A 19,912-nucleotide genomic window follows, 5' to 3' on the forward strand; every position below is an offset into this window, starting at 1 on the left:
GCTGGCCAAAGAGGATGTGTTTCTTCCCCATCCACAAATCAGAGGTAAATAAAAGAATACTCTCTACTATTGTATTCTGACAGCAGAACACCTTCACTGCCAGAAAACCTGATCAGTGCTAAAGCAAACTGACAATCGAAAACAAAATTTTCAATGGTCCAACTGGAGAGGAGTTGATAACTAGGTTGACGTCTTTCGTCTGGGAACAGTGATAGATGGATCAAAATTCGGCCAGTCCCTGCTGAGCTGGCCGAATTTCTATACATCTATGACCAGCAGTCATTCAGACTGTACAACGTAACTTTGTTTCAGCTCAAAAGGTGAGAGCCAGCAGCAGGTGGATAAGAAAATAAAAGATAAAACACACCAGCAATGTTACACTAAAACAATATTTAGCATGCATACACTTCACATGAAACAAGTATTTGAATTATAGACATGCTTTAAAAATCTGGTTGGCATGTCCAAGAAAAAAGAATAAAGCTCCACAGCCGCACCGCCTCACTGAGTTCTCTTCCCCTCTAACATGCAGTGCTTCCAAGATGGTGCCAGAGTGACTTCCAGCTCACTCCCACAGAACACCAGTGGCACACAGGAAGATCAAAGAAGTGCAGAGGAGATGGACAGTGCGGCCATGGATACACTGTAGGAGACCGCTGGTAACAACTAGAAACAGGATATACAATATAACCAATAAAATAGACTTGGAAGAAATTGCACTAGTATGCCAGATTATCTAGAACAGGGTCAAATTCTTTACTAAATATTCTTAGAAAGAATATTCTTATGATAGTGGACATATACAGAGTGTTTGCAAAGTGGAGAGGACTTCTGGTTACAGTTAGTCTGGCTGAAAAAAGACAACAGTCCAATTAAAAAGAAAAAAAAGTTATCCTATACCCACAGTTGATCCAGAAGAGGGTAAAAAACCCAGCAAAGCACGATTCAATTTGCTCCTGCAGGGGAAAAAAATCCTTCCTGATTCCCTGAGAGGCAATCGGATATTCCCTGGATCAACTTTACCTATAAATGTTAGTAACCAGTTATATTCGGCGTATCCAAGAATACAGGCCTTTTTTAAAAGCAATCCACTGAGCTGGCCAGAAGCAACACTTGAGGGAGTCTAATCCACATTTTCACAGCTCTAACTGTGAAGAAACCTTTCCGTATTTGGAGATTAAATTTATTTTCCTCCAGACATAAAGAGTGCCCCCCTTGTCCTCTCTGATGACTTCAAGGTAAATAACTCTACACCGAGTTCATTATATGAACCACTGATGTATTTATACAAGTTGATCATATCCCACCTTAATCTCCTCTACTCAAGAGAGAATCAATTCAGTTTCTCTAATATTTCTTCATAGCTGAGCTCCTCCATGCCTCTTATCAGTTTGGTTGCCCTTCTCTGTACTTTTTCCAGTTCCCCAATGTATTTTTTGTAAATTGGTGCCCAAAACTGAACTGCATATCCCAGATGAGGTATTACTAAAGATTGGTACAGTGGTAAAATTATATCTCTCTCTGGAGTCTATACCCCTTTTAATACAAGAGAGGATTTTTTAGTGATTTCTTAACTAAGTTCATTATCAGATTTAAAGACCAGCATTGGACATTTAAAGGTATCTGAGGAAGTATTGGTCTATCTTGCTTCAGGATCCAGCGTTAAGAAATATACTTCCCCCAGAGGTCCACTACAGTATTTACAAGAGCCATCAATGTTCTAAATCGTATTGCACCAAGTTAGGAAAGTATACCCCAATCTAGCAGCAACCCTGTTCTTTGGCATTTGGGGTTTATAGATGTGTAAAAAAAGCAAAAACGCAAGGCATGCACCTTTGTAAAAAACATGGGTGAAAGAAGTTTCTGAGTATATATGGAAAAGTGTATACAATGATTACATTTATAAACATATAGTACACAACTTGTGATACACGGTCTAAAGGTGTCCATGTGGGCTCTATTATGTTGGCCATAACATTCGCACTATGCATGCTAGATTTAATGAACACTGCCAACTCATTGAAGAGGGATGTACTAAACAGTGTCCCTTGACCATGCACCATAATGAGGATCCCAAGGGGCTAGAGTTGTACAGCATAGAGGCTATGTCAGGAAACAGAAGCTGAGATGACCTGATAGAGAGTATGTAGCCACACGAATTAACTGGGACCAAACTGAAATTACAGTGTGATTTACAGTGAAACAAAAGACAATCACACAAACAGCGTGCATGAACAAACCCCGCGGTTCTAACAGCCCCCCCCCCTCCTCCTTTGGGGGATGCTCCACTGTGCCCCACCATTGAGGTCTGCTCCACATTTTACCTGCCAAGATTTTACCTACCCAAGGCATAGGTTACCCAACCCAGGTCACCAAATGCACCAGGGATCACAGTGATAACACCTTGGTCAGGACAAAGCTCAATTGGAACTCTGCCCCTCTCCAGAGGACCTTTACTACTGGGGCTATAGTAGAAGATGCAGCTCTCATGTTCAGAGTGGGTATCTGGACCTCCCAGCCTTGACACAACAGGCTGAAAATAGCTTTCAGGACAGGAAAGAGTAAGGTTCTTATCCCAAACAGACAACCCATGAGTCCAGCTGGGCAGCATGTACAGAATCAACAGAGTTCGGCTAGGCCAAAGTTGGGGAATCAGAATAGTTCAGCTGGACAGCAGGTCACCAGACGCAGGCTTAACAGCAGACTGCAGATCAGAGGTGGGCATGACAACAAGCAGTGGATCACCAGAGGCAACCTAAACCCCATCAGCAGGCAGCATAGAAGTGGGCTGAACCGCATCAGCGGGCAGCATACAGGCAGGCTGAACCCCATCAGCAGGAAGCATAGAGGCAGACTTTACCTCATCAGCAGGCAGCATGGAGGAAGACTGGACACCATCAGTAAAACAAAATGGAGTAGGACTAGATTCAGTCAGCATACCACATGGAGAAGGACTGGACACCATCAGCAGGCAGCATGGAATCTAGAACTGGCTAAATAAAGCCTCCCCCCACTAGGTTATGAATAATGAGACTCCTTGAGTGACTAAAGTTCATAAAGTATTAAGCATTATAGTGGAGTATTTTAATTATTAGAACATCTCATGGACGTAAATATAAATTAAATATAAATAATAATTTTCTTCCTTACAAAAGAAAAAAAAAAAGTCATTTATAGCATTAATTTTTATTTTTGCCATTTATTACATTGTGATTATCATTAATTTTATTCCTTCTATTATATTGATTAGAGATGAGCGAAGTATTCAAAAATTCGATTCGACTGATTCGGCGAATTCGTGGAAAAATTTTGATTCGAGTCGAATATATTCGCTGCGAATTTAACTTATAAAAGGGTGTTTCTAGGCTTCAGAGAGCCTTTATATTAGTGCAGAACACTGTACCTTTAATTTAAATACCCTTGGAGTCTGCTGGGGAAGAGAAATAATACTGACAGTCAGTATGACATGCAGATGAGTGCCGTCGATCTTAGAATCACCGCACACTTCACTCATTTGGGCAGTCACGGGGCCAAAACCAGAGTGTGGAGCCACAGTGTGGCGGTGGAGGCAGCAGCAATGGGAGGCCATACAGCACCCTATGACAAAAATGGAAACCACCAGCAGTGTGAGGAGACCTGAAAGTGGCACATGGCAGAGTGTGGCGATGGAGACAGCAGCAATGGGAGGCCGTACAGGGACCCATGATGCACTCTGGACCTGGCAGCAGCATGAGGAGGCGGTACAGGGGCCCATGACAGATTACGGGCCTGGCAGCAGCATGAGGAGTCGGTACGGGGGCCCATGGCAGATTAGGGGCCTGGCAGCAGCTATGGGAGGCCCGTAATCTGCCAGCACCTTATGACAAAAAATGGAACACACCAGCAGTGTGAGGAGACCTGAAAGTGGCACATGGCAGAGTGTGGCGATGGAGACAGCAGCAATGGGAGGCCGTACAAGGACCCATGAGAGACTCTGGACCTGGCAGCAGCATGAGGAGGCGGTATAGGGGCCCATGGCAGATTAGGGGTCTGGCAGCAGCTATGGGAGGCCCGTAATCTGCCAGCACCCTATGACAAAAAATGGAACACACCAGCAGTGTGAGGAGACCTGAAACTGGCACATGGCAGAGTGTGGCGATGGAGACAGCAGCAATGGGAGGCCGTACAGGGACCCATGAGAGACTCTGGACTTGGCAGCAGCATGAGGAGGCGGTATAGGGGCCCATGGCAGATTAGGGGCCTGGCAGCAGCTATGGGAGGCCCGTAATCTGCCAGCACCCTATGACAAAAAATGGAAAACACCAGCAGTGTGAGGAGACCTGAAAGTGGCACATGTTTGGGGCATGATTCATGGCGGATTTAGTCAGTTGTGTCAGGAACTGGTGGTTTGAAATCCAGACTAATCCACGCCTGATTCATTTTCACAAACGTGAGTCTCTCCACACTTTGGGTGGACAGTTGTGTCCTCCGCGGAGTTGCAATACCTCCTGCCGCACTAAACACGTGCTCCGATGCCACGCTACTGGCCGGGCATGACAGCCTTTCAAGGGCAAATTCAGCTAGTTGGGGCCAAAGGTCAAGTTTCGTTGCCCAGTAGTCAAGGGGATTGTCTACCTCGGTTGGCAGGGTGCTGTCCAAGTAGGCCCAAGCCTGTTGTTTGAGGTCCTGCTCCAGGTCCACCTGATGCTGCTGCTGCTGCTGCTGCGGCTGGTTAGTAGTTTCCTCACTGCGCTGGTGAAGAAAGCTACTCATCATCGACTGCAGACTGAGGCAGCTGCTGCTGGTGGAGCTGCCACTGCTCCTACCACCCCACCCCTCCCCTGCTGCCATGGCAGCGGAACGCGAGCGCACAGGGCCCACAGTGTCTGAGGATGGACGTTGGCGCAGACAGGCAGAGACCAGCTGACTACATAGGTGGTTTTTATAGTACGTTATTTTGGCCTCCCTCTCAGCAGGTGTGAAAAAGGCCACCATTTTTGAAAGGTAGCGAGGGTCCAACAAGGTGGACAGCCAAAAGTCATCCCTCTGTCTGATGGTTATTATTCGGCTGTCGGTACGCAAGCAAGCGAGCATGCTATGGGCCATTTGTGCCAAGGAATGCGAGGGACTCCCTGCCTCCATCTCCACAGCATACTGCCACGGTGCGTCTGGGTCCTCTGTCTCCTCTTCCTCCTCCTCTACCAGATGCTCCTGCTCCTCCACTCCTGTCCGCTGAGTGGAAAAACCACCCATTTCACTCAATAATTCCTGAGCACCAATGTCCTCCTCTACCTCCTCCTCTTCTTCCTGTCCTGCCCCCACAGGGGTCATGTGGCGTTGAGATCTGTGCGCCACGTCTACCGCACCCTGACCAGCCATTGTTAACAGCATTTGTTCCAGGACGTGCAACAGAGGAATGACGTCGTTCATCCCATAGTCCTGCCGACTCACGAATAGCGTGGCCTCCTCAAAGGGCCTGAGCAAGCGCAGGTGTCACGCATGAGCTGCCAATGGCTGACATCTAAGTTACACAGGGAGTACCTTTATCCGCTTTTAACATGAGGAAATCTGTGATGGCCTTTTGCTGTTCGTAAAGGCGGTCTAACATATGTAGGGTTGAATTCCACCTTGTTGCAACGTCACAGCATGAGGAGTCGGTACGGGGGCCCATGGCAGATTACGGGCCTGGCAGCAGCAATGGGAGGCCAGTAATCTGCCAGCACCCTATGACAAAAAATGTAACACACCAGCAGTGTGAGGAGATCTGAAAGTGGCACATGGCAGAGTGTGGCGATGGAGACAGCAGCAATGGGAGGCCGTACAGGGACCCATGAGAGACTCTGGACCTGGCAGCAGCATGAAGAGGCGGTACAGGGGCCCATGGCATATTACGGGCCTGGCAGCAGCAATGGGAGGACCGTAATCTGCCAGCACCCTATGACAAAAAATGGAACACACCAGCAGTGTGTGAGGAGACCTGAAAGTGGCACATGGCATGAGACACTGTGGACCTGGCAGCAGCATGAGGAGGCGGTACAGGGGCCCATGGCAGATTAGGGGCCTGGCAGCAGCTATGGGAGGCCCGTAATCTGCCAGCACCCTATGTCAAAAAATTGAACACATCAGCAGTGTGTGAGGAGACCTGAAAGTGGCACATGGCAGAGTGTGGCGACGGAGACAGCAGCAATGGGAGGCCGTACAGGGACCCATGACAGACTCTGGACTTGGAAGCAGCATGAGGAGGCGGTATAGGGGCCCATGGCAGATTAGGGGCCTGGCAGCAGCTATGGGAGGCCCGTAATCTGCCAGCACCCTATGTCAAAAAATTGAACACACCAGCAGTGTGAGGAGACCTGAAAGTGGCACATGGCATGAGACACTGTGGACCTGGCAGCAGCATGAGGAGGCGGTACAGGGGCCCATGGCAGATTAGGGGCCTGGCAGCAGCTATGGGAGGCCCGTAATCTGCCAGCACCCTATGTCAAAAAATTGAACACACCAGCAGTGTGTGAGGAGACCTGAAAGTGGCACATGGCAGAGTGTGGCGATGGAGACAGCAGCAATGGGAGGCCGTACAGGGACCCATGACAGACTCTGGACTTGGCAGCAGCATGAGGAGGCGGTATAGGGGCCCATGGCAGATTAGGGGCCTGGCAGCAGCTATGGGAGGCCCGTAATCTGCCAGCACCCTATGACAAAAAATGGAACACACCAGCAGTGTGTGAGGAGACCTGAAAGTGGCACATGGCATGAGACACTGTGGACCTGGCAGCAGCATGAGGAGGCGGTATAGGGGCCCATGGCAGATTAGGGGCCTGGCAGCAGCTATAGGAGGCCCGTAATCTGCCAGCACCCTATGACAAAAAATGGAACACACCAGCAGTGTGTGAGGAGACCTGAAAGTGGCACATGGCAGAGTGTGGCGATGGAGACAGCAGCAATGGGAGGCCGTACAGGGACCCATGACAGACTCTGGACTTGGCAGCAGCATGAGGAGGCGGTATAGGGGCCCATGGCAGATTAGGGGCCTGGCAGCAGCTATGGGAGGCCCGTAATCTGCCAGCACCCTATGTCAAAAAATTGAACACACCAGCAGTGTGAGGAGAACTGAAAGTGGCACATGGCATGAGACACTGTGGACCTGGCAGCAGCATGAGGAGGCGGTACAGGGGCCCATGGCAGATTAGGGGCCTGGCAGCAGCTATGGGAGGCCCGTAATCTGCCAGCACCCTATGACAAAAAATGGAACACACCAGCAGTGTGAGGAGACCTGAAAGTGGCACATGGCAGAGTGTGGCGATGGAGACAGCAGCAATGGGAGGCCGTACAGGGACCCATGAGAGACTCTGGACTTGGCAGCAGCATGAGGAGGCGGTATAGGGGCCCATGGCAGATTAGGGACCTGGCAGCAGCTATGGGAGGCCCGTAATCTGCCAGCACCCTATGTCAAAAAATTGAACACACCAGCAGTGTGAGGAGACCTGAAAGTGGCACATGGCATGAGACACTGTGCACCTGGCAGCAGCATGAGGAGGCGGTACAGGGGCCCATGGCAGATTAGGGGCCTGGCAGCAGCTATGGGAGGCCGGTAATCTGCCAGCACCCTATGACAAAAAATGGAACACACCAGCAGTGTGAGGAGACCTGAAAGTGGCACATGGCAGGGGCATGATTCATGGCGGATTTAGTCAGTTGTGTCAGGAACTGGTGGTTTGAAATCCAGACTAATCCACGCCTGATTCATTTTCACAAACGTGAGTCTCTCCACACTTTGGGTGGACAGTCGTGTCCTCCGCGGAGTTACAATACCTCCTGCCGCACTAAACACGCGCTCCGATGCCACGCTACTGGCCGGGCATGACAGCCTTTCAAGGGCAAATTCAGCTAGTTGGGGCCAAAGGTCAAGTTTCGTTGCCCAGTAGTCAAGGGGATTGTCTAACTCGGTTGGCAGGGTGCTGTCCAAGTAGGCCCAAGCCTGTTGTTTGAGGTCCTGCTCCAGGTCCACCTGATGCTGCTGCTGCTGCTGCGGCTGGTTAGTAGTTTCCTCACTGCGCTGGTGAAGAAAGCTACTCATCATTGACTGCAGACTGAGGCAGCCGCTGCTGGTGGAGCTACCACTGCTCCTACCACCCCACCCCTCCCCTGCTGCCATGGCAGCGGAACGCGAGCGCACAGGGCCCACAGTGTCTGAGGATGGACGTTGGCGCACAAAGGCAGAGACCAACTGACTCCATAGGTGGTTTTTATAGTACGTTATTTTGGCCTCCCTCTCAGCAGGTGTGAAAAAGGCCACCATTTTTGAACGGTAGCGAGGGTCCAACAAGGTGGACAGCCAAAAGTCATCCCTCTGTCTGATGGTTATTATTCGGCTGTCGCTACGCAAGCAACCGAGCATGCTATGGGCCATTTGTGCCAAGGAATGCGAGGGACTCCCTGCCTCCATCTCCACAGCATACTGCCACGGTGCATCTGGGTCCTCTGTCTCCTCCTCCTCCTCTACCAGATGCTCCTGCTCCTCCACTCCTGTCCGCTGAGTGGAAAAACCACCCATTTCACTCAATAATTCCTGAGCACAAATGTCCTCCTCTACCTCCTCCTCTTCTTCCTGTCCTGCCCCCACAGGGGTCATGTGGCGTTGAGATCTGTGCGCCACGTCTACCGCACCCTGACCAGCCATTGTTAACAGCATTTGTTCCAGGACGTGCAACAGAGGAATGACGTCGTTCATCCCATAGTCCTGCCGACTCACGAATAGCGTGGCCTCCTCAAAGGGCCTGAGCAAGCGGCAGGTGTCACGCATGAGCTGCCAATGGCTGACATCGAAGTTACACAGGGGAGTACCTTTATCCGCTTGTAACATCAGGAAATCGGTGATGGCCTTTCGCTGTTCGTAAAGGCGGTCTAACATGTGTAGGGTTGAATTCCACCTTGTTGCAACGTTGCAGATCAGGCGATGCTGTGGAATTCCGTTCTGCCGCTGCAGCTCAAGGAGGGTGTGCTTTGCGGTGTAGGAATGGCTGAAATGCATGCAAAGTTTACGTGACATTTTAAGGATGTCTTGCAGTGGGATGGTGGATTTTAGGAACCGCTTGACAACCAGATTGAACACGTGAGCCATGCATGGCGCATGGCACAACCTTCCTTGACGCAGAGCAGACACCATGTTCTTTCCGTTGTCGGTCAACATGGTTCCGATTTTGAGTTTGCGCGGAGACAGCCATCTGTCGATTTCTCTGTTCATTACACTGAGAAGTTCCTCCCCTGTGTGACTACGTTCGCCAAGGCATACCAGGTGCAGCACAGCGTGACACCGTTGCGCCCTGCACATGTGATATGCCGGTCGGGAAATGGGACTTGGCACGGGGGTGGCGGCTGAGGACACGAAGGAAGAAGAGGTGGTAGAGGCGGACATCTTTTGTGGACCAAGGACGTGCAAACGTGGAGGCAAAAGCGGCGTGACCTGTCCAAGTTGCTGGTGCGGCTGTGACGGCACCACGTTCACCCAGTGGGCCGTAAATGACATGTACTGTCCCTGACCGTAGTTACAGCTCCACACGTCGGCGCTGCCGTGCACTTTGGCAGAGACCGACATGCTCAAAGACTGGCCCACCATCTCTTCTACATGTGAATGCAGGGCTGGCACTGCCTTTTTGGCAAAGAAATGACGGCTTGGCACTCTCCACCGCGGCGCGGCACAAGCCATCATTTCTCGGAAAGGTGCTGAGTCCACCACTTGGAAAGGGAGGGACTGCAGCACCAGCAACTTGGACAGGAGGACGTTCAGCTTTTGCACCGTCGGGTGCGTGCTCGCAAACTGTTGTCTCTTGGAAACGGATTCCAAGAAAGACTGCTGACGGAATCCGTGAAGAGGAGTAGCAGGAGAAGGAGAATCTGAACGAGCGGAAGATGCCAACGAGCGACAACTCCCCTCAGCAGAGGTGTTGGAGCCTTGACTGGCTGATAGAGGGCGATTGACGGAGCAAGTAACGGAGCGGGTGATGGAGCGGGGGCTGGGGCGGGCAGAACCGCCGTATCTTTATCACGGTTTTCCCAGGCCACCAAATGGCAACGCTGCATATGCTGCCGCAACGCTGTAGTCCCAACATGGGCCCCCTGGCCACGCTTGACTTTCTGGCCACATAGTCGACATACGGCTACGTTTACTTCCTCGGGCGGCTTGACAAAAAATTGCCACACCGCCGAGTAGGAAACTTTGCCCCCGATACTCCTCACTGGCTGACTGCTGCTTCCTCCGTGCACACCGGCACCACTACTGGCTGTGGTGGTAGGCTGCAGTGGAGCTGGTGCTGTACTCCGTGGCCGTTTGCCTCCACTGACACTGCTGCGACCCTGCTGCCTCCTGGGCAACCCACCGACTGTTTTGCTCGCTGCCAAGCTGCCACCCTCTTCTCCTGATGATGCGGAAGCAATAGCCTGATGACGACGAGGCTGCCAAGTGCGATCAGCCTCATCATCATCAATTAGGGTCTCCGCCTCACTACTAGCCCCCTCGGCTGCGTGTGGGTCAGGAGACAGACCTGTCTCTAGACCGGCTACCGAGCCACTCTCCTCGCCACTACTTCTTCGCCTGGCTGCTGAAGAGGCGGATGTCTCCCCCCGTTCCTGACCGCCCTCTGTTAGCTCTTCCTCACTGTACAGTGGGGCTGAGCCCACAGCATGCGATACTTCGCTTGGTGAGGGAACACCAAAGGACAGGGGAAGGTAGAGGACACGTGATTTCAGTGGGCTTGCTCCCGGGCCATGCCAACTAACGGTTGTGTCTGACGTACCCACCGACCGTTGGCTGTAGGTGTCAGAGGTGACCTGGGAAGAGGAAGACGACTGAGCCAACCAATCGATGACGGCAGGGTTGTCGGTGGAGACACGACCGCTGGAGGACACCGGGAGCACTGGCCTCTGGCTGCGAATAGTGCTGCCTCGACCCCTTCCTCTGCTGCCACATCTGCTCGCTCCTAAAACATTGCCTCCTCTGCCACTCCTCTGCATGTTGTCTGACATACTCTTTAATTAAACGATTCTGTGTCCCTGAGTAACAATTCTGTGTCTGTCCCTGAGTAACAATTCTGTGTGCCTGAGTAACGTTTCTGTGGCCCTCAGTAACAGTTCTGTGGCCCTCAGTAACAGTTCTGTGGCCCTCAGTAACAGTTCTGTGGCCCTCAGTAACAGTTCTGTGGCCCTCAGTAACAGTTCTGTGGCCCTCAGTAACAGTTCTGTGGCCCTCAGTAACAGTTCTGTGTCCCTCAGTAACAATTCTGTGTCCCTCAGTAACAATTCTGTGTCCCTCAGTAACAATTCTGTGTCCCTCAGTAACAATTCTGTGTCCCTGAGTAACAATTCTGTGTCCCTGAGTAACAATTCTGTGTCTGTCCCTGAGTAACAATTCTGTGTCTGTCCCTGAGTAACAATTCTGTGTCCCTGAGTAACGTTTCTCTGGCCCTAAGTAACAGTTCTGTGGCCCTCAGTAACAATTCTGTGTCCCTCAGTAACAATTCTGTGTCTGTCCCTGAGTAACAATTCTGTGTCTGTCCCTGAGTAACAATTCTGTGTCTGTCCCTGAGTAACAATTCTGTGTCTGTCCCTGAGTAACAATTCTGTGTCTGTCCCTGAGTAACAATTCTGTGTCTGTCCCTGAGTAACAATTCTGTGTCTGTCCCTGAGTAACAATTCTGTGTCTGTCCCTCAGTAACAATTCTGTGTCTGTCCCTCAGTAACAATTCTGTGTCTGTCCCTCAGTAACAATTCTGTGTCCCTCAGTAACAATTCTGTGTCCCTCAGTAACAATTCTGTGTCCCTCAGTAACAATTCTGTGTCCCTCAGTAACAATTCTGTGTCCCTCAGTAACAATTCTGTGTCCCTCAGTAACAATTCTGTGTCCCTCAGTAACAATTCTGTGTACCTCAGTAACAATTCTGTGTACCTCAGTAACAATTCTGTGTACCTCAGTAACAATTCTGTGTCCCTGAGTAACATGTCTGTGTCTGTCCCTGAGTAACGTTTCTGTGGCCCTAAGTAAAGGTTCTGTGGCCCTAAGTAACGGTTCTGTGGCCCTAAGTAACGGTTCTGTGGCCCTAAGTAACGGTTCTGTGGCCCTAAGTAACGGTTCTGTGGCCCTCAGTAACAATTCTGTATCCCTCAGTAACAATTCTGTGTCTGTCCCTGAGTAACAATTCTGTGTCTGTCCCTGAGTAACAATTCTGTGTCTGTCCCTGAGTAACAATTCTGTGTCTGTCCCTGAGTAACAATTCTGTGTCTGTCCCTGAGTAACAATTCTGTGTCTGTCCCTGAGTAACAATTCTGTGTCCCTAAGTAACGTTTCTGTGGCCCTAAGAAACGATTCTGTGGCCCTAAGTAACGATTCTGTGGCCCTAAGTAACGATTCTGTGGCCCTAAGTAACGTTTCTGTGGCCCTAAGTAACGTTTCTGTGGCCCTAAGTAACGTTTCTGTGGCCCTAAGTAACGTTTCTGTGGCCCTAAGTAACGTTTCTGTGGCCCTAAGTAACGTTTCTGTGGCACTAAGTAACAGTTCTGTGGCCCTCAGTAACAGTTCTGTGGCCCTCAGTAACAGTTCTGTGGCCCTCAGTAACAAATCTGTGTCCCTAAGTAACGTTTCTGTGGCCCTCAGTAAAAATTCTGTGTCCCTAAGTAACATTTCTGTGGCCCTAAGTAACGTTTCTGTGGCCCTAAGTAATGTTTCTGTGGCCCTAAGTAACGTTTCTGTGGCCCTAAGTAACGTTTCTGTGGCCCTCAGTAACAATTCTGTATCCCTCAGTAACAATTCTGTATCCCTCAGTAACAATTCTGTATCCCTCAGTAACAATTCTGTATCCCTCAGTAACAATTCTGTATCCCTCAGTAACAATTCTGTATCCCTCAGTAACAATTCTGTATCCCTCAGTAACAATTCTGTGTCTGTCCCTGAGTAACAATTCTGTGTCCCTAATTAACAATACTGTGGCCCTAAGTAAAGTTTCTGTGGCCCTAAGTAACGTTTCTGTGGCCCTAAGTAACGATTCTGTGGCCCTAAGTAACGATTCTGTGGCCCTAAGTAACGATTCTGTGGCCCTAAGTAACGTTTCTGTGGCCCTAAGTAACGTTTCTGTGTCCCTCAGTAACAAATCTGTGTCCCTCAGTAACATTTCTGTGTCTGTCCCTAAGTAACAATTCTGTGGCCCTAAGCAACGGTTCTGTGTCCCTCAGTAACAATTCTGTATCCCTCAGTAACAATTCTGTGTCTGTCCCTGTGTAACAATTCTGTGGCCCTAAGTAACGTTTCTGTGGCACTAAGTAACAGTTCTGTGGCCCTCAGTAACAGTTCTGTGGCCCTCAGTAACAGTTCTGTGGCCCTCAGTAACAAATCTGTGTCTGTCCCTGAGTAACAATTCTGTGTCCCTAAGTAACGTTTCTGTGGCCCTAAGTAACGTTTCTGTGGCCCTCAGTAACGTTTCTGTGGCCCTCAGTAACAATTCTTTATCCCTCAGTAACAATTCTGTGTCTGTCCCTGAGTAACAATTCTGTGTCCCTAAGTAACAATTCTGTGGCCCTAAGTAACAATTCTGTGGCCCTAAGTAAAGTTTCTGTGGCTTTAAGTAACGTTTCTGTGGCCCTAAGTAACGATTCTGTGGCTTAAGTAACGTTTCTGTGGCCCTAAGTAACGTTTCTGTGGCCCTCAGTAACAAATCTGTGTCCCTCAGTAACATTTCTGTGTCTGTCCCTAAGTAACAATTCTGTGGCCCTAAGCAACGGTTCTGTGTCCCTCAGTAACAATTCTGTATCCCTCAGTAACAATTCTGTGTCTGTCCCTGTGTAACAATTCTGTGGCCCTAAGTAACGTTTCTGTGGCCCTAAGTAACGTTTATGTGGCCCTAAGTAACGTTTATGTGGCCCTAAGTAACGATTCTGTGGCTTAAGTAACGTTTCTGTGGCCCTAAGTAACGTTTCTGTGGCCCTCAGTAACAAATCTGTGTCCCTCAGTAACAATTCTGTGTCTGACCCTAAGTAACGTTTCTGTGGCCCTAAGTAACGTTTCTGTGGACCTAAGTAACGATTCTGTGGCCCTAAGTAACGTTTCTGTGGCCCTAAGTAACGTTTCTGTGGCCCTAAGTAACGTTTCTGTGGCCCTAAGTAACAATTCTGTGTCCCTAAGTAATGATTCTGTGTCTGTCCCTAAGTAACAATTCTGTGGCCCTAAGTAACGTTTCTGTGGCCCTAAGTAACGTTTCTGTGGCCCTAAGTAACGTTTCTGTGGCCCTAAGTAACGTTTCTGTGGCCCTAAGTAACGTTTCTGTGGCCCTAAGTAACGTTTCTGTGGCCCTAAGTAATGATTCTGTGGCCCTCAGTAACAAATCTGTGTCCCTCAGTAACAATTCTGTGTCTGTCCCTAAGTAACAATTCTGTGGCCCAAAGTAATGATTCTGTGGCCCTCAGTAACAAATCTGTGTCCCTCAGTAACAATTCTGTGTCTGTCCCTAAGTAACAATTCTGTGGCCCTAAGTAACGTTTCTGTGGCCCTAAGTAACGTTTCTGTGGCCCTCAGTAACAATTCTGTGTCCCTCAATAACAATTCTGTGTCCCTCAATAACAATTCTGTGTCTGTCCCTAAGTAACAATTCTGTGGCCCTAAGTAACGTTTCTGTGGCCCTAAGTAACGATTCTGTGGCCCTCAGTAACAAATCTGTGTCCCTCAGTAACAATTCTGTCTGTCCCTAAGTAACGTTTCTGTGGCTCTAAGTAACGATTCTGTGGCCCTAAGTAACGATTCTGTGGCCCTAAGTAACGATTCTGTGGCCCTCAGTAACAATTCTGTATCCCTCAATAACAATTCTGTCTGTCCCTGAGTAACAATTCTGTGTCCCTGAGTAACAATTCTGTGTCCCTAAGTAACGTTTCTGTGGCCCTAAGTAACGTTTCTGTGGCCCTAAGTAACGTTTCTGTGGCCCTAAATAACGTTTCTGTGGCCCTAAATAACGTTTCTGTGGCCCTCAGTAACAATTCTGTGTCCCTCAATAAGAATTCTGTGTCTGTCCCTAAGTAACAATTCTGTGGCCCTAAGTAAAGTTTCTGTGGCCCTCAGTAACAAAGCTGTGTCCCTCAGTAACAATTCTGTGTCTGTCCCTAAGTAACAATTCTGTGGCCCTAAGTAACGATTCTGTGGCCCTCAGTAACAAATCTGTGTCCCTCACTAACAATTCTGTGTCTGTCCCTAAGTAACAATTCTGTGGCCCTAAGTAACGATTCTGTGGCCCTCAGTAACAAATCTGTGTCCCTCAGTAACAATTCTGTCTGTCCCTGAGTAACAATTCTGTGTCCCTAAGTAACAACTCTGTGTCCCTAAGTAACGTTTCTGTGGCCCTAACAATTCTGTGGCCCTAAGTAACGTTTCTGTGGCCCTAAGTAACGATTCTGTGGCCCTAAGTAACGATTCTGTGGCCCTCAGTAACAATTCTGTATCCCTCAGTAACAATTCTGTCTGTCCCTGAGTAACAATTCTGTGTCCCTAAGTAACGTTTCTGTGGCCCTAACGATTCTGTGGCCCTAAGTAACGTTTCTGTGGCCCTATGTAACGTTTCTATGGCCCCAAGTAACGATTCTGTGGCCCTAACTAACGTTTCTGTGTCCCTAAGTAACGTTTCTCTGTCCCTAACTCTCTCCCTGCATACAGCCAGGTCTGCCTCTGTTGAATGACTGGAGGCAAATGGAGAATTCTAAAATGGCCGCCATTTATAGCTCGACCATTACACTGTGCTGGCTGGCTGGCTGCTGATTGGCTAATGCGATCACATGTCATGAATGAATGCATTATGGGTCAGCGCGCCTTGTCTGCGCGCCTTCCCAGACATCCCCGCTCCGTCGCCGCACATGTCGCCGCCATTTTAGGAAAAATTTTCCTAATATTCGAAACGAATTCCACTTCGCCTACTTCGATTCGCTCATCTCTAATATTGATCCATCGTTAATAGTATGAGGAATCAGGTAGAATAAGAAACACTAGACATTGATTTACAGGGATGCTGAATTTATCACCCAGCACCCGGGACATGCAGTTCTGGGCGCCAGGCAAGTACTTTCTTTTAACATTTAGCCCTGCTGCGAGAAAGCAGCAGGGCTTATCAGATGAAAGTATTCAGGCATCTGAGCTGCCGCCCGAATGGTTACACACCCCAGCAAAGTTATACCCCCTCCCCCCAACGCTGTATCCTGGGCTCCGCTTGTCCATCTGCAGGCCAGGGACAGGCATAGCGGGATGCCATTGGGTAAAAGGAGGGGAGGAGAGTGGACACATATCCACTCTCCTCCCCTTCTTGTTCCTGACCTAAAAATGATGTATGATGTCACTTCCGGGTCCCCGGTTTCTCGTCACAGTTTTCTTGGCCAGTATAGCAGAGAAAGAATGTAATTCAGTTTGATCCTTTGCGGATGTTGGCTTGTAGTTCTCAATGAAGTACCACAGCGCTGTTGAGTGCTTTGGTAGCTCATAGATTATTCCTGTCAGTGTGAAACTGCCTGTTTGTATGATGCATGATGTACAGGAAGACAGCTTACACTGAAGTCTGCAGGAGTCCTGCATCACACCTATGATCTACTGATCGTTGGTACAATGTTTTCAAGGCTCCAAAAAAGAAAAAAAAAAAAAAAAAAATAGTAAATGCACACTTTTTTTTTTTTTTTTTTTTTTAATCCTTAAAAAGGTGCCACTAGTCCTTTAATGGAGGCAAATATATATAAATATGGGTTTAGTTTTTTTTTTATCAGGACAAGTAGATTGTCATGAGATTTAAGTAGATCGGTAGTTTTTTTTATTTCCACACCCCTGATGTATTACCCCTGATTTAGGGTTCCCATTTTATAATTACATAAAATATATAAATATTATAATTTGTTATATTTATTCATGTGTAAATATATTTATCTTTTTATTGTAACTTAAGATGACAGTAGTTGTATAAAGACATTTACCTGGAAAACAAGGAGCGCCGCCAGAACATTCGTGTTCGTGGCATCTCCGAAACAGTCTCTGACTCCCAACTTCAGCGTTACTTGCGGTCTCTGTTTACCACTCTGGCCCCCAAGGTCCCAGATGTTGATTGGCAAATGGACTGGGCCCATAGGTCTTTAGGCCAGAAACCTCCTGAGCGCACCAAGCCTAGAGATGTTATCATTAATTTTTACTACTTTGACAAACAAAGAAGCCTTACTCTCTTCTACTCGCAACAAGTCCTCTCTGGAATTTAAAGAAGACAGGCTTCAGTGATTTATCCCCCATGGACCTTGGCAAAAAGACGTGTCTTGAAACCGGTCACCACTCATCTCCAGCAGCATCGTATCGCTTACCGGTGGGGATTTCCTTTCAAGCTAGTTGTCTCCAAAGATAATGCCCAGGTCATACTTCGTGACTTGCATGAAGCAGACACCTTCTTTAAAAAGTTGAGACTCCCTCCCTTACTGGAGTAAGCCTTTCTGCAACCTCCTACTCCGTCCAGGCCCTCTACTACTTCACGCAAGATCTGGACAAGTGCTAAACCGGGGAAAAGATTTCTTCACACTCCTTAATGTCCCCGGCTTCCTGGTTCAATGGGCCCCACCACCTGACTCTTTTACATATCAGGTCTCCCGCCCTCTTGGCTGAGTTTCTTTATTCCCATGTGTGCCTTAGCAATTTTCCTCATTGCTGTGTCCTGACTACAACTGCTATATGAATTACTGAGGTAGGCATCTGCCATGTCGGGTCAGCTACCATTTTGCACCCTGGTACATAGGGTCCTCTGTCCTGACACCTCGGGATATCTCCAATATCCCAGGTACATATCTTTGATGATATCTTTGTTTCCAGCCGTAATCCCTATGGCTGCTGTTCTGAGTGATACATTTGTTTGTGATAGGCCTGTTGCCTATGCTAATCACCTGGTTTTCTATTCCTCTTATTTTCTGTTTTGTCTCATCGATGATAATTTTTCTGTACACTCCAGTCACACAGCTCATACACTCATTACTGTTTCATGATGGCTTTATGGCTGATGTCATATAGGCCCTGATTTAATAAGAATTGAGTATACCAGCAGACACTGAACATTCAGGCAGACTCAATTCAATCAATCAAGACCTGTCAGTCTTCAGAAAGGCGTCTAGCAAACTCATTGAAAAGAGTCTACTTGTAGACTCTTTTCCTGTTAGTAAATCGGAAATCACATCTAGCACATTTCTAGATGCAATGCCGTATATGTTCGCTAGGTGGCGCACAACTGCGGGCTTTGTCCTGTTGGCGTTTTTCTGTTTGCATATGAGAATACTTATAATTTAAAATAAAAAGTACACCTATATTATTTATTTTTTTTTTTTTTTTGGGTTGCTGTTTCTCCAAAATGATCAGATAACCAAATTAATTTCCTAATGAATGTCATACATTCTATTTTCAAATGTCAAACATTTCCACACTTATATCTCAAATAATTGGTAATGTCTAGTTCTAATTTCCCAATATAATTATATATCTTCATTCTCTTTAATCATGTAACTATTCTATGTTAAAGTAATAGTGCAGTGCTATAAATGCATGTTATCAATCATAAATGCATGAAAAATCAAAAAAGTGCAAATAAGTGCAATAATGATGTAAACTGGTAAATGGTGCTAAAAAAAAAGTTAACGTAATCATTCCTGAATAATGGAACGTCCTTCATGTGAGAGTACCAACTCAGAGAGTACCTATGAATGGCATGTGTGGTTTATCCGTGACCAACAGTACTGCATGAACTCGTGAAAGGTAATCCACCCTTGGGACGGGTGTACACTCACCAGAACAAAAGTATTAATGCGCATGGGTTATACACATCACACATCTGGGGGTGCAGCGGTATGCTGGCAGCAATGGGTTAGTCATCCAGCTCCATCCATTCATTAAGGTGGGTGCCAAAATGGTCCTGGGGAGGAATTAGCTCAGCCAAAGGAGCCAGAAAGGTGCTTAATAGTGTAGTACTTTATTATAACGGTCACGAATAACAATTTAAAATATCCATGTGGAGTAATACAAATAATAGCAGAGTGAGTACCAAGATTACGGCCGCTCCTCAATGGCGGTGGCATGGCGTCAGCAATAGGGCTCCACCCAATGCATTTTGTATACCAACACGCCCTCAGGGGCATTCCAAAAGGACATGTTGGTACACGAAACGCATTGGGTGGAGCCCTATTGCTGACGCAACCATTAAGGAGCGGCCGCCATCTTGGTACTCGCTTTGCTATTATTTTTATTACTCCACGTGGATATTTTAAATTGTTACTCGTGACCATTAGAATAAAGTACTAGACTATTAAGCACCTTTCTGGCTCCTGTGGCTGAGCTAATTTCTCCCCAGGACCATTTTGGCACCCACCCTGATGGATGGATGGAGCTGGATGACTATCCCATAGCTGCCAGCATAGCGCTGCACCCCCAGATGTGTGATGTGTATAACCCATGCACATTAATACTTTTGTTCTGGTGAGTGTACACCCGTCCCAAGGGTGGATTACCTTTCACGAGTTCATGCACTACTGTTCATCAGGGATAAACCACACGTGCCATTCATAGGCACACTCTGAGTTGGTACTCTCACACGAATCACATTCCATTATTCAGGAATGATTATATGACCTTTATTTAGCACCATTTACCAGTTTACATCATTATTGCACTTATTTGCACTTTTTTGATTTTACATGCATTTGATTGATAACATGCATTTATAGCGCTGCACTATTACTTTAACATATTTCTATTCTGGGACTGTTGCCAATACCCTGAGTGCTACCTTCATATCTATACCTATATTTATATTTATCTTGTGTAATACCATTTTAGTAGTCTATATAATTTTACCAGCGCTCACTTTATCATTATTTTTAAACAATGTAACTATTCTACATTGCAGCTCAAACT

The 19,912-nt window shown here is 47.7% G+C and overlaps 1 protein-coding gene across 1 annotated transcript in view; it reads right to left on the minus strand.

The window, feature by feature from the left end:
- The window catches only part of LOC149428690 (protein CLEC16A-like), a gene marked incomplete at its 5' end in the record, with an annotated part of 144,702 nt that overhangs the window by 73,716 nt on the left and 51,074 nt on the right, over positions 1-19,912 (minus strand). The window lies entirely within an intron of this gene.

The sequence above is a fragment of the Staurois parvus genome, unplaced genomic scaffold, assembly GCF_062004578.1.
Source record: "Staurois parvus isolate SC_StPar_1 unplaced genomic scaffold, SC_StPar_1.0 ptg003034l, whole genome shotgun sequence".
NCBI lineage: Eukaryota > Metazoa > Chordata > Amphibia > Anura > Ranidae > Staurois > Staurois parvus.